Here is a 14,842-nt window from a genome sequence, read left to right as displayed (position 1 = left end):
ACCTTCACAGATGGTCATGTGACCACAGGTCCTTCAACAGCAGAAGGCCCCACACACACTGCATGTCACAGTTTTTGCTGTAACATGTGACCAAAATTCAGTGGGCATTAAATCCTGTATTAGGCATTCAATATCTAATCCTTCACATCCCCCCCCCCCCTCAAAAAAGCTATTCTGCATGTAGCCCCCAGTGCCAAAACTCCATAACTCCATCCACTGTGTATTAGCTTCAACTGGTAACTGCAGTGCTCCTCCCAGTCACTTCATTGCCAGTAACCAGCTCAGTCTACTACATGGTGGAGGAAGCTGTGTAGCCCTGGTACCACAGCTACTGCAGAACAGCTGACTGGCGAGGCTGCACGGCGTCAGCCCCCCACCGATCAGATATTTAAGGTGTAACTTGATACCGGGATTTAATGGCCATTGAATTTTTGTCACATTTGTTGTGACAAAACTGAGACGTGCAATGATCCCGATAGCATAAATGTGTGCAGGACCTTTTACTGTTAAAGGACCTGTGGTCACATGATTCTCTGAAAAGGTCCTGGAGCTGGTAAATGTAGCTGAAAAGTGAGAGCTGCTCTTTGTGAGCATCTGAGGTTGGATTTGTTTAAAGGGATCTGCAATTAAGGGGTCTGGGTTCTGTATTTATATAGAGGGTCTGATCTGGGGTCCGTGTTTAATTAGGGGTCCATATTTATTTAGGTGGTCTAGGGTCTGTATTTATTTAGAGGGTTTGATCCGGGTTTTGCCTTTATTTAAGGGGTCTGTGTTTATTTAGGGGGTCTGGTATGGGGTCTGTACTTGTTTTTGTGGTCTGTATTTATTCAGGGGTCTGGGGTCAGTATCATTGTGGGGACTGCATTTATTCTGGGGTCAGTATTTATTAAGGGGACCTGGTCTGGAGTCTGGTCAGTTTTTATTCTGAGGTATTCTGGGGTCTGTTTATTTGGGATGTTGGGGTACTGTATTTCTTCCGGGGTCTCTAGTTACATTGTAGTTCATTCTGATGTCTTGGGGTGCATTCCTGGGATCTGTATATATTTTGGGGACTGCACTGATGTTGGTGTCTGTTCTTTCTGGAGTTTGGTTGGGGTCTTTATTAATTTTGAGGAGAGATGAAGAATATATGCATTGCATATGATTGGAATGCAGTAGGTTAGATGGGTTTGTGGTCGTGGCTATGTAAATGGTGGCCAACTGTTTAAAAGAATTTGGGGTGCTGCTTATCCCATCTCTTGTCCGAATCTCAGAATCTGATCAAAACTGGCTGCACTCTCAGGTCCTGCCGGTCTTTTTAAATCTGCATGTTTAAATAGGGCTAAATTCTTAAAATTTTAAGTCATAAATGGATTGCCCACGCTGTATTGGGAATGAAAGTGATTGGGGAGGAGAGTAAAAGACCGCCGCCTCATTCTGTCATCAGATGGAGAGCTAAGCAACAGGCAGCTCAACCTTAGGACATTTGGGCACCTGAGTCCTGGGAACTAGGGGTGCTACCTAGGTGGACTACCTCTAACTTTTGTTAGTGGGCTCTACACTGTTGGACACCTGAATATTTTCATCTAATTTCATGTTCTTTAGGCGTTTCCTAGCAAAAACATGTACAGTGAAGAAACTGGAGTTCATTCCATATTAACAGAGAAAGATTGGAGGTAAATGTTGCATCCTCACCCTTGAAATGCTGCGCCCATAGCCCTCGTTGCCCTAGAAAAGCTGCGCGCTGAGCCCTCCTCGCCCTCGAAATGCAGCACTCTCAGCCCACGTTGCCCTAGAAATGCTGCACATGCTAATCCCTCCTCGCCCTAGAAATGCTGCTCACTCTCAGCCCTCCTCACCCTAAAAATGCTGTAAGCTCTCAGCCGTCCTCACCCTAGAAATGTGGTGTGCTCTCAGCCCTTGTTGCCCTAGAAATGCAGCGCTCTCTGCCCTCCTAGCCCTAGAAATGCTGTGGGCGCTAAGTCCATCTTGCCCTACAAATGCTGCACACGCTCAGCCCTCCTCGCTCTAGAAATGCTGCACACGCTTAGTCCTCCTCACCCTAGAAATGCTGCACATGCTTAGTCCTCCTCGCTCTAGAAATGCTGCACACACTTAGTCCTCCTCACCCTAGAACTGCTGCACACGCTTAGTCCTCCTCGCTCTAGAACTGCTGCACACGCTTAGTCCTCCTCACCCTAGAACTGCTGCACATGCTTAGTCCTCCTCACCCTAGAAATGCTGCACATGCTTAGTCCTCCTCACCCTAGAAATGCTGCACACGCTTAGTCCTCCTCACCCTAGAAATGCTGCACACGCTTAGTCCTCCTCACTCTAGAAATGCTGTGAGCTCAGCCCTCTTCACCCTAGAAATGCCGGGAGCTCAGCCCTCCTTGCCCTAGAAGGTCCTACCTGTGGTCGGAAATGAGGCTCCGCTCCATGTGGTCAGGCGGCGGTGATTCATTAGGATTTTACTTGTATGGTTACAGTTACTTATGGAATTGTTTTTGGATTGAGTTTTAATGACTATAAAATGACATCAACGCCGTCCAGCGAGTGAGAGAGAGGAGAGAATTACACATGGAGTTTAGGTTTGTTTTATTAGGGGTTGTCCCACAAAAAATATTCTACAGTTTTCAAATCAGCCCCTGGATCTGAATACTTTTGGAATTGTATGTAATTACACATGTTGTATCGCCAGAGTTGTTCTCTAAAATGTATCTGTATAGCGCCACCTGCTGTTTTTTTTTTCTTATTGACGGGGCTGCAGGGCTTGGAGCTGGAGTCTGCGGGAGAGGAGCACATGGAGGTCTGCTCCTTACCTCCTCCCTCTCTATAGCTAGAATGACTGGAATCTTCTAGAACAGGGATCAGCAACCTCCGGCACTCCAGCTGTTGTGAAACTACAATTTCCAGAATGTTCCATTCATTCTTAGAAGAGCAGAGCAAGTATGCATGCTGGAAGTTTTAGTTTTACAACAGCTGGAGTATCGGAGGTTGCCTACCCCTGTTCTAGAACCCAGTGGTGGAGCCAGCCTGCACCACCAGCTCCAGAGAGGACTAGGTCAGGATTGCTTACTTTGGCCATTCCTGGCTCATGTTGGAACATGTGCAGTACATTACATTAGCATTATATAACAAACAAACCAAACGTTGCAGATACCCCAAGGTCTGGGGTACCATTACATTCGGTTGAGCTAGCCCTACAAGTCATTATACCTGGTGTATGTTTCCATTTATAGGGGTTGTCTCACTTCAGTAAATAGCATTTATTATGTAGAGGAAGTTAATACAAGCCACTTACTAATGTATTGTGATTATCCATATTGCCTCCTTTGCTGGCTGGATTCATTTTTCCATCCCATTATATACTGCTCGTTTCCATGGTTACGACCACCCTGCAATCCATCAGTAGTGGTTGTGCTTGCACACTGTAGGAAAAAGCACCATCCTATGTGTGCTCCCATGGTCCCGGCCATCAAATAGGCTAGCACTTTTTCCTATGGTTTGCAAGCACGACCACCGCTGATGGATTGCAGGTTGGTTGTAACCATGGAAACATGGAAACAAGCAGTGTACAATGTGATGGAAAAATGAATCCAGCCAGCAAAGTAAGCAATATGGATAATCACAATACATTAGTAAGCGCCTTGTATTCACTTTCTCTACATGATAAATGCTACTTGCTGAAGTGACACAACCCCTTTAAGACCGGCTTCTACCTGCCCTCAGCATCGTGACTTGAAATTACCAGAGTTTGAATGATTAGCCCCTCTCCGTCATAAATACAGCCCCACGGCTCGTTATTGTACTTGAGGAAGCTATTAACTGAACTCAGCGTGGTGTTCTGTGCAAGGAAAAGCTCAGCGAAATGTAGGCTGCCCATGGGTTATTACCACTGTGCCGATGACAGCAGCGGGAGCGGCGGACTCATCGCAGGTGCGCGCCACCTTATTACACACTGCGCTGCTTATATCGCTGCACTTACATTTTTATTTTTATTTTGTTGCAAATAAACTATGCTCTACTTTAACTCATTCAACTATAGAAAAAAAAATAGATCATCAGTTTAAAAAAACTGCAGAACCCCTTTATATATTAATGGCAATGAAACTGTTTCCTCCTAAAAGGCGAACTTTTAAACATCTGTTAAAATAAACTTAAAACTGCATTTGAAAAAAACTAATAAACAAAAATGAGAACTTCATTCATATGTTAAATAATAAATTGTCTGTGGTTGTCAGAACATGAAAATGATGTCAGGGCTCAGGACATGAGAGGAATGAGAAGAGAGCGAGGAGGGATACTGGGGCGTGCTGTGTGTACTCTGAGTGCATGCTGTACTGCAGGGCTGGCCAACCTGCGGCTCTCCAGATGTTGTAAAACCACAATTCCCACCATGCCATGCTGTAGACTGATAGCTGTAGGCTGTCTGGGCATGCTGGGAGTTGTAGTTTTGCAACAGCTGGAGAGCCGCAGGTTGGCCAGCCCTGCTGTACTGGTACAGTTCACTCCGGTCCTAGGGCTGCAAGCCTGGGGGGAGGCCTGGCATGACGAGGTTTGGAGGGAGTGGAAGGAGGGGGCGGTCTGGCTAGTGGGAGGGGTAAAGGTTTTATAAGGGGGATCGGGGCACAGGAAAGAGGCCATTTTGGTTGGGACAGCATATCGGCAGCAGCCCCCACTCACCCACCCAAAACTGCATTTTTTAGAGGTATTTGTCCCTAGAAGGGGAGTGTTGGGGGTTAGGTTGGTGTGCTCTCTACCGGTGGATTTTGGTTTGGCCAGGCAGGGAAAGGTCTTTCGTCATGGCGGCCATGACAGTGGGTGGTCCATGGAGTTGGTGTTAATGGTGGCTCTGGCGTGGTGGGGAGGGAGCCAAAAGGGGCTCTCGACTCCCCAGGTATTGGATTCTGGGGTGTAATATGGTGGGTATCTGCCCACGTTTGTTGCTCATGGTTACAGGGTTCTGCCCCTGAGCTGGCGATTATCGGCTAGAGGTAATTTAAGGGAGGGGCGGGGCAGTTATCCATTCAGGTTTTTGGGGCTTCAAGGACCCTCCCCATGCTTTTAAGTTACTCAGGGAATGTTTTGGGAGTTTGGTAAGGTTCTGGGGAGGGCATTCAGGTGGGAAGGCCTTGGGAAGGATGTTATTTATTTATTTATGTTTTTTAATAAAATGCTTGCTGTGGCCAATTAAATCCACTTGCAGTTGTCTCGTTTTCTTGGGGAGGGGTAGGGAAGAAGGACTCGACAATACACTAGTCAAGCATGGGGTAATAGAGTAGTGGCAGCTGTTGATCTATACAGGTTAGTAGACGGTGGCGTAACTAGAACCGACTGGGCCCCACAGCTAATTTCTGTAGATCTTGCAGAGATCTGTTAGTCTCTGTAGCTTTCTTGGGCGTGGAAAGAGAGAACATAAGGCTCGTTTCACACTAGGATTAGGAGGCAGGCTGTTCCAGCAGGGAGCAGTCTGCTGTAGATGTCTGGATCTGAAACTGCCAGACGCTACCTGACACCTTCCAGCCCCATTGACTATAATGGGGACCAGTGGAGATTCAGTCACAACCCAGCAAACATACCGAGAATTAGGCTGGACAAAAACCGATGCCGGAACAGCCTGCCAGATCCAAAAGCTCTAGTGGGAAACTAGTCTGAGGCGAGAACCTCCTTTCTCTCTGAACCCTCCCTAAAACTCTCCTAGAATACTCTAGAGCAGGAATGCACAACCTGCGGCCCGGGGGCAACATTCGGCCCTCGATACCATTCTGTGCGGCCCCCAACTATCTGGTAACAGACATGTATATCTATGTCTTGTGGCTGCTCACATGTATCTTTCATGTATTTTTCCATGAGATGGAAGTACTAGAAGTGTAACCAGACATTTATGATATATACTATATGTTCAATATGCCATAAAAATAGTATTTCAGTTGGTAATACCCCTTTAAGTTTTATTTTCGGCCCTTGGAATTGGTTCAGACTCACAACGTGGCCCCCAACCAGAAAAGGTTGTGCACCCCTGCTCTAGAGCCAGGGGTGGAGCCAGCCACCACCTAGCGAAGGCCTGTGTCAGAGTTAGGCTGGTTTCACACGGGTGTTGCGGGAAAATGTGCGGGTGCGTTGCGGGAACACGCACGATTTTTCAGCGCGAGTGCAAAACATTGTAATGTGTTTTGCACTCGCGTGAGAAAAATCGTGCATGTTTGGTACCCAGACCCGAACTTCTTCACAGAAGTTCGGGCTTGGGATCGGTGTTCTGTAGATTGTATTACTTTCCCTTATAACATGGTTATAAGGGAAAATATTAGCATTCTGAATACAGAATGCATAGTAAAATAGCGCTGGAGGGGTTAAAAAAATAATAATAATAATTTAACTCACCTTAATCCACTTGATCGCGCAGCCGGCATCTCCTTCTGTCTTCATCTTTGCTGTGTGCAGTAACAGGACCTGTGGTGACGTCACTCTGGTCATCACATGATCTTTTACAATGGTGATGGATCATGTGATGGACCATGTGATGACCGGAGTGATGTCACAACAGGTCCTGTTACTGCACACAGCAAAGAAAGAAGACAGAAGGAGATGCCGGCTGCGCGAGCAAGTGGATTAAGGTGAGTTAAATTTTTATTTTTATTTTTTTAACCCCTCCAGCGCTATTTTACTATGCATTCTGTATTCAGAATGCTATTATTTTCCCTTATAACCATGTTATAAGGGAAAATAATAATGATCAGGTGTCCATCCCGATCGTCTCCTAGCAACTGTGCGTGAAAATCGCACTGCATCCGCACTTGCTTGCGATGCGTGAGTTGAACGCATTGCACCCGCACTGAATCCCGACCCATTCATTTCTATGGGGCCTGCGTTACGTGAAAAACGCAGAATATAGAGCATGCTGCAATTTTCACGCAATGCACAAGTGATGCGTGAAAATCACCGCTCATGTGAACAGCCCCATAGAAATGAATAGCCCCATAGAAATGAATGGGTCGGGATTCAGTGCGGGTGCAATGCGTTCAACTCACGCATCGCATCCGCGCGGAATACTCGCCCGTGTGAAAGGGGCCTTAGGCCTCTTGCACACGATCGTTGTGTGCCCGTGGCCGTATTGCGGCCCGCATACGGCGGGTCCACATTAAACAGGCACCGGCCTGTGTACACTCTGCATCACGCATGCGGACCCATTCACTTGAATGGGTCCGCAATAACAGAGGTGCGGAACGGAAACACGGATCGGAACCCCACGGGAAGCGCTACGGAGTGCTTCCGTGGTGTTTCTGTCCATGCCTCCGCACCGCAAAAAAAAAGATTTTTTGCTGTGCAGACGGATCAAGGACCCATTCGATTTGAATGGGTCTCGATCCGTCCCGGCCGCCGCACGGCCGCACCGCAAATTGCGGTCCCTAATGCACAGAACGGATACACAATGTTCGTGTGCAAGAGGCCTTATTCAACTCTGTCTCTACCATACTCTATATCTATCTATCTATCTATCTATCTATCTATCTATCTATCTATCTATCTATCTATCTATCTAATATCTATATATTGCATATCTATCTATCTACAATGACCAAAAATATAAACAACGCTTTCGGTTTTGCTCCCATTTTGCATGAGCTGAACTCAAAGATCTGAAACATTTTCTACATACACAGAAGACCCGTTACTCTCAAATACTGTTCACAAATCTGTCTAAACCTGTGTTAGTGAGCACTTCTCCTTTGCCGAGATAATCCATCCCACCTCACAGGTGTGGCATATCAAGGTGCTGATTAGACAGCATGAATATTGCACAGGTGTGCCTTAGACTGCCCACAATAAAAGGACACTCTGAAATGTGCAGTTTTGCCTTACTGGAGGAGAGGTAAAAAAAAAACAGTCAGTATCTGTTATGGCCACCATTTGTCTCACGCAGTGCAACACATCTCCGTCGCATAGAGTTGATCAGGTTGCTGATTGTGGCCTGTGGAATGTTGGTCCATTCCTCTTTAGTAGCTGTGCGAAGTTGCAGAATATTGGCAGGAACTGGAACGCGCTGTCGTATATGCGGATCCAGAGCATCCCAAACATGCTCAGTGGGTGCCATGTCCGGTGAGTATGCTGCCATGCAAGAACTGGGATGTTTTCAGCCTCCAGGAATTGTGTACAGATCCTTGCAATATGGGGCCGGGCATTATCATGCTGCAACATGAGGTGATGGTCGTGGATGAACGGCACAACAATGGGCCTCAGGATCTCGTCACGGGTCTCTGTGCATTCAAAATGCCATCAATAAAATGCACCTGTGTTCGTTGTCCATAACATACGCCTGCCCATACCATAACCCCACCACCACCATGGGCCACTCGATCCACAACATTGACGTCAGCAAACCGCTCACCCACACAACGCCACACACGCTGTCTGCCATCTGCCCTGAACAGTGAAAACTGGGACTCATCCATGAACAGAACACCTCTCCAATGTGCCAGATGCCATCGAATGTGAGCATTTGCCCACTCAAGTCGGTTACGACAACAAACTGCAGTCAGGTCCAGACCCCGATGAGGACGACGAGCAGAGGAGCTTCCCCGAGACGGTTTCTAACAGTTTGTGCAGAATTTCTTTGGTTATGCAAACCGATTGTTGCTGCAGCCGTCCAGATGGCTGGTCTCAGATGATCATGGAGGTGAACCTGCTGGATGTGGAGGTCCTGGGCTGGTGTGGTTACACGTGGTCTGCGGTTGTGAGGCCGGTTGGATGTACTGCCAAATTCTCTGAAACACCTTTGGAGACGGATTATGGTAGAGAAATGAACATTCATTACATGGGCAACAGCTCTGGTAGACATTCCTGCAGTCAGCACGCCAACTGCACGCTCCCTCAAACGTTGCGACATCTGTGGTATTGTGCTGTGTGATCAAACTGCACATTTCAGAGTGGCTTTTTATTGTGGGCAGTCTAAGGCACACCTGTGCTATATTCATGCTGTCTAATCAGCACCTTGATATGCCACATCTGTGAGGTGGGATGGATTATCTCGGCAAAGGAGAAGTGCTCACTAACACAGATTTAGACAGATTTGTGAACAATATTTGAGAGTAATGGGTCTTTTGTGTCTGTAGAAAATGTTTCAGATCTTTGAGTTCAGCTCGTGCAAAATGGGAGCAAAACCGAAAGTGTTGCATTTATATTTTTTTATATATTTTCTATCTATCTATTGCATATCTATCTATCTATCTATCTATCTATCTATCTATCTCCTATCTATCTATCTATCTATCTATCTATCTATCTATCTATCTATCTATCTATCTATCTCCTATCTATCTATCTCCTATCTATCTATCTATCTATCTATCTATCTATCTATCTATCTATCTATCTATCTATCTATTGCATATCTATCTATCTATCTTTTTGGTTTCAACCTCTTAAACTTTCGCTGTGATATATCTTATTGACCAGTTAACCAATCACCCCATGAGCAGATCTTTCTCTTTGGTTCAAAAACCAGTACACTAAACTTCAAACCAGTAGCCCCTGCGCAGTTAATGACAAGCGGCCAGTGATTTCATCTCCACCCTCCCTTGAGTTAATCAGTGCTGTAAACAGGCGGGCACCGATCCGGTAATTGGGTGCTCTTGTGTACAGTCGGCTATTAGCGGAGTAAACTGGGATGGAAGCTTCTGACTTGCTGTTTGATGAAGTGTGTGATAAATCTAAGAACAGAGAAAAAAAAAACTAAAACGAGCAGAATCGTTTTGCAAATATTAATGATGCGTTGAAAATCAACTCATTTTAGTTCATTTAGATAGCTGGAATATATATATATATATTGTAGAATTAAACCTATCATCCCAGCATGCCGATGGAAGGCATTAATAATCTGGTAATGTATGCCGGGTGAAATTAATCTTGAGGGAATCAGATATACGGTTTGATTTCCACCTCAATCATAAATTGTCACCGCATGGCGCTCTTACGATGTGTAATGAACGGCTCGGCTCACAGAGAATAAAAAAAATATAAATAAATCCGCGAGCAGCGGTGGGGTTTGCGGAATCAAATTAAGTTGATTGTTTGTTGTCAGCGGAGGCCAAAAAATGGTATAATATTTGCTCTGAAAATTAATTTGTCTGCTTCCTCAATTCTTCCGTGTTTTCCTTTCAAGTCATGGAGGACAATTACAGAAGACTTTATAAATCCATCACTTTGTGGAAATTGGAAGCGAAAAGACAAATAAAGTGATTAGTCTGGCATTTTGTTGGTAAATTATGGGACCCTCGGGACAATCGTATGGAGAAATCCTCAAGGTTAAAAGGAAATTAGATGCGGAATAATTAGTGATAACCGAGAATCAATCCATTGAAAGCAATGGGGGTTGTCGTCTGGCATCCAAGGGAGACGTCCATGTTTGTTTTGTAAGTGTCCACCTTTATCTTGCTCCGGGTTTGGCTAACGGCTCCCAATTTGTTGTGACAAAAATCCAATAAATTATAGGGACAAACTAGCTAAACCAGGCATGCTCAACCTGCGGCCCTCCAGCTGTTGTAAAACTACAACTCCCACCATGCCCTTCTGTAGGCTGATAGTTGTAGGCTGTTCGGGAATGATGGGAGTTGTAGTTTTGCAACAGCTGGAGGGCCGCAGTTTGAGCATGCCTGAGCTAAACTATTGACAGGCTACAATTCCCATCACAGCCACTGGGTGGCCACATAGAGGCGCATAGAGTGTAGATATCTCCCAACAGAGTATCGCTAAATCATGTTAGTTTATATATTTTTTTCTTGCCCCACTTATCTTGGGATATGTCCAGCCAAGAGGAAAGGTAAGAAAGTTACAGGGGCCGGGGCGTGCATTGACGATCGCAATGGTAGACCCATTGAGCTCACATTGCGCCAGTTGTTCTCAACTTGTTCCCGTTCACATGCCGCCCCTAGCCTTAGGCTTCATATACGAGGTAGAGCCGCACACGAAAATGTTGCTTGAGGGGTTAAAAAAATTAATAAATTAACTCACCTCATCCACTTGATCGCGCAGCCGACATCGTCTTCTTTCTTCTTCTTTCGGGTCCTGCAAAAGGACCTTTGATGACGTAATCAGCGCTCACCACGTGGTGAGGGCGGTGATGTCCGTGCAGGTCCTGCTGAATGAAGATAGAAGATGCTTTTAACCATGTTATAGGGGAAAATAATAACATCTACACAACACCGAACCCAAACCCGAACTTCAGTAAGGCCTCTTTCACACGAGCGTGACGGCTTGGCTCCGGATGCGTTCAGTGAAACTCGCACCATTTTGCAAGCAAGTTCAGTCAGTTTTGTCTGCGATTGTGTTCCGTTGTTCAGTTTTTTCCGCGCGGGTGCAATGCATTTTGATGCGTTTTTCACACGCGTGATAAAAAACTGAAGGTTTACAAACAACATCTCTTAGCAAGCATCAGTGATAAATGCATCGCATCCGCACTTGCTTCCGGATGCAATGCGTTTTTCACAGAAGGCCAATTTACTTCTATGGGGCCAGGGCTGCGTTAAAACTGCAGAATATAGAACAGGCTGCGTTTTTTCACGCAACGCAGAATTGATGCGTGAAAAAAACCCAGTCATGTACAGAGACACATTGAAATTAATGGGTGAGGATTCAGTGCGGGTGCTATGCGTTCACGTCACGCATTTCACCCGCGTGGAAAACTTGCTCGTGTGAAAGGGGCCTAAGCGGTGCTGCTCCTCTGTTATTCCTCCTACAACTGTATGAATAAATTGAACAACTGGGGGGAGTCCCTACACACTGTCAGCACTGATGGGACACAACCCACCTGGTAATTTTCATGTATCTCAAGAACGAGGCCCCAAAGTGGATGGAGGGCAAGGTGCGCATGCGCGACCAACCTCCATTCACAGCCTTGGAGGCCAACCTTCACAGCTATTTTTTGAAGTCCTATAGTGGTGAATAGAAGGATGGCCGCATGCGTGCCTTGCTCTCCATTCACTGCTAGGAGAATTCCGAAAACAGCCACGCATGCTCGCTCAGCTATGGAGAGGATGCTGCGCATGCGCGGTGTGCTCTCTGTTCACTGCAGGGCCATGCTCTTTGTCACAGAGATGGGACGTGTGCCTATTGGGCCATTTATGGCATATCCTATCGATATGTCATAAATGTCCCAAATGGAACAACCCCTTTAAAGGTGTCCGGCACTGAACCCGGACATATCTCCATTTTCACCCTTCCAGCCCCCCTGATATGAAATGCTCTGATGCTCCCCTTTGCCCTGCGCTGTATTGCGCAGGGCAAACTCTTTTTCTGTATAATCAGTGACGTACCCCGCTCTCCATGGGTAAAGCTGGATGGAGCCTGTAAAACGGCTAGGGCAGCGCTAAAGCCAGCACATCAGTGCCAGTGACGTCACCGAGAACACTGCTAGGCGGAAGCCTCTGCCTAGCAGTGTAAAAATGTATACAAACTGCGCAGGGAAAGAGGGAGCATCAGAGCATGAAATATCAGAGGGGCTGCCTGGGTGAAGAAGGGGATATGTCCGGGTTCAGCTCCGAAACCAGATAACCCCTTTAAGGCCTATAGATGTCATTAGCCATTGCAAATGGTTCCATCTCTGGTGGACTTGGTGCACCCCTGTATTATAGGGTCACCCATTCATTGGGACTGGTATGCTGAAAGGTACATGTGAAGCCTACTGAATGACAGAATACAGCACTAATCGGCTGAAATCTGAAGGTAAGCGTTCCATTCCCCTCCCTCCATAGCCACCCTGCCGCATCCTTGCGTCTCCGCCAGCTCCGTGTTCTTGTACTCTGCAGCGTGGTGGATATCCTGACCTGACCAGGGGGTTGTACAAAGCCTCTGCCACCGTAATTAGCTTAATGCACATGTACTTCACCGGTACAACACCGAGGAACAATTGTAATCCATTTGATGCATTGCCGTCCCAGCTGGTGCCCTGCCACGTGCTTACAAATCCAATTTATTTCTCCTTTCTATGATTATTTTAATGGGTTTAAAGCTTTGCGTGTGCGCTGTGCAGATGCATTCACTCTGGTGTCATGAACGTTGTGTATAGCATTGGGAAAGATGGAACCCTAGGCCGCCGCCGCCGCTTAAAATAGCACTTAAGATAGCAATTCTTCAAGATATGTCATGTTGAGTGGTAACAAAATGGAAGAAAATTACAGCTTGCGCAGGATTTCCGCTCTACATACGGTAAGGAAGCAGATCAGACACTCAAGACTAATGGCGGTCATATAAGTAACATCGCCAATAGTCCTGTGGACCGTCCCGTGAGTTGGACCTGTACATGTCAGCATGGCTTGGACTTTCAAAAAAACAAAGGGGTATATTTTTTTTTTTAAATCAAAATATTTATTTATTTTTGCATTTTTGCTCCTCTTTCTTTTTGAAATGGGAAGCCTTCTCATTCTGGAGCAGTCAGCACGAAGGGGTAGTCCATTTCCAGTTTACTGCTGCTGTTAGGGGAAGATGTTTTCTGTAAGGTAATCCTCGTGTTAATGGTAGGTGTAGAATTGGGACAGAGGTATTGTTCTCTGGATGCCCACAGAAGAGCATTGCACTGATTTGTGTGATGCTCTAATGGTGTCTCTACAGGGGGAGCTCTCTCTGGCCGCAGTGATAGGTCTGATTGAGACTGTTTGCAGTGCTACAAGTCCAAACAAAAAGGAAGTGAAAGAGACAGGACAGGAAGTAGAATACATGGAGCGGCTTCAAAAATGATATCCAGAAAACCATCCACACGTTTTTATAGAAAATAATAAAATAGCTAACGCATTCACATAGACTGTAGTTTATTAATATGTGATAACAGTTTTTGGATGAACGTGTCCCTTTAATCCTCCCAGTAATGTGATCATGATTGATCACACCACTGTGCAAGAGCAGACTCCGCTTGTCGGGGCGGACTGGCTATAGACCCAACAGGGAATTTTCCTAGTGGGCCGATGCCCATAGGGCCACCCGAGCCTGCATCACTGTCGCTGGCTGGGTACATACTACTGGGGGAACTATAGGGGGCATTATTAGAATTAGTTCATGCAGCAAAAGGTGCTCCATATCCATATTAGAGACAATTGAAGAAGGAGAGAACGCGACAGCTATTGATGGCCACCACAGAGGGATAGCTTATGGGGAGGTATTTTGTGCTGCACTGCGGTATTTGGTTCTGTGGGGTGGTATTCTGTGCTGCACTATGGCACTACTGACCCTGCCGACTTGTATTGGCCCCATCTACTTGTGTTTTGCCACCAATCTGGACCCATCTACAACATTGAGGCCAGTTTTAGTTTTTTTTTTTCCAGGGCCACTTTAGGTTCCCAGTCCGTCCCTGCCCCTTGTAGCCATGATTAAAACTTCCGTCACTATGATTGCTGGCGCTAGCGAGGGAGCCGGGGTCAGATAAAGGTTCCCTAGACTGTCTCTTGTAAACCCGGTAAGGGCGTACAAGTGGTCACCCCATCAGGCACCTGGACATATTTCTGGGCGCAGGTACAATATACTGGAAACCAATACATTTTAATGACAGTCTGACGTGCATGAGTTCTGAGGCATGCAGAGGTGCTGTAGGGTCCTACAGACTTCTATGGGTACCATATTAGGGCTCTGCACAAACCTACAGACCTGTACATAAGGACCCATGTCCTTTACCAGGTTTCTGACCTGGGCTATGGACGGGACAACATTTCTGCTTCGGACGGGGACAGAACTATTGGTCTCCCAGGCGCATGTGCAGATAAGGTGGCTTTAGAAATTTGCGTATGCACCAAGGAGAGGATTAGTTCTGGCCTCGTCCACAAAGAAACCTGGTGGACATGATGTTTGCGGAAGCAGGATTTTCAGAAGAGGAACGTCA

The sequence above is a fragment of the Bufo gargarizans genome, chromosome 10 (genome assembly GCF_014858855.1).
Source record: "Bufo gargarizans isolate SCDJY-AF-19 chromosome 10, ASM1485885v1, whole genome shotgun sequence".
Lineage (NCBI taxonomy): Eukaryota > Metazoa > Chordata > Amphibia > Anura > Bufonidae > Bufo > Bufo gargarizans.
This window is presented reverse-complemented; position numbering follows the sequence as displayed.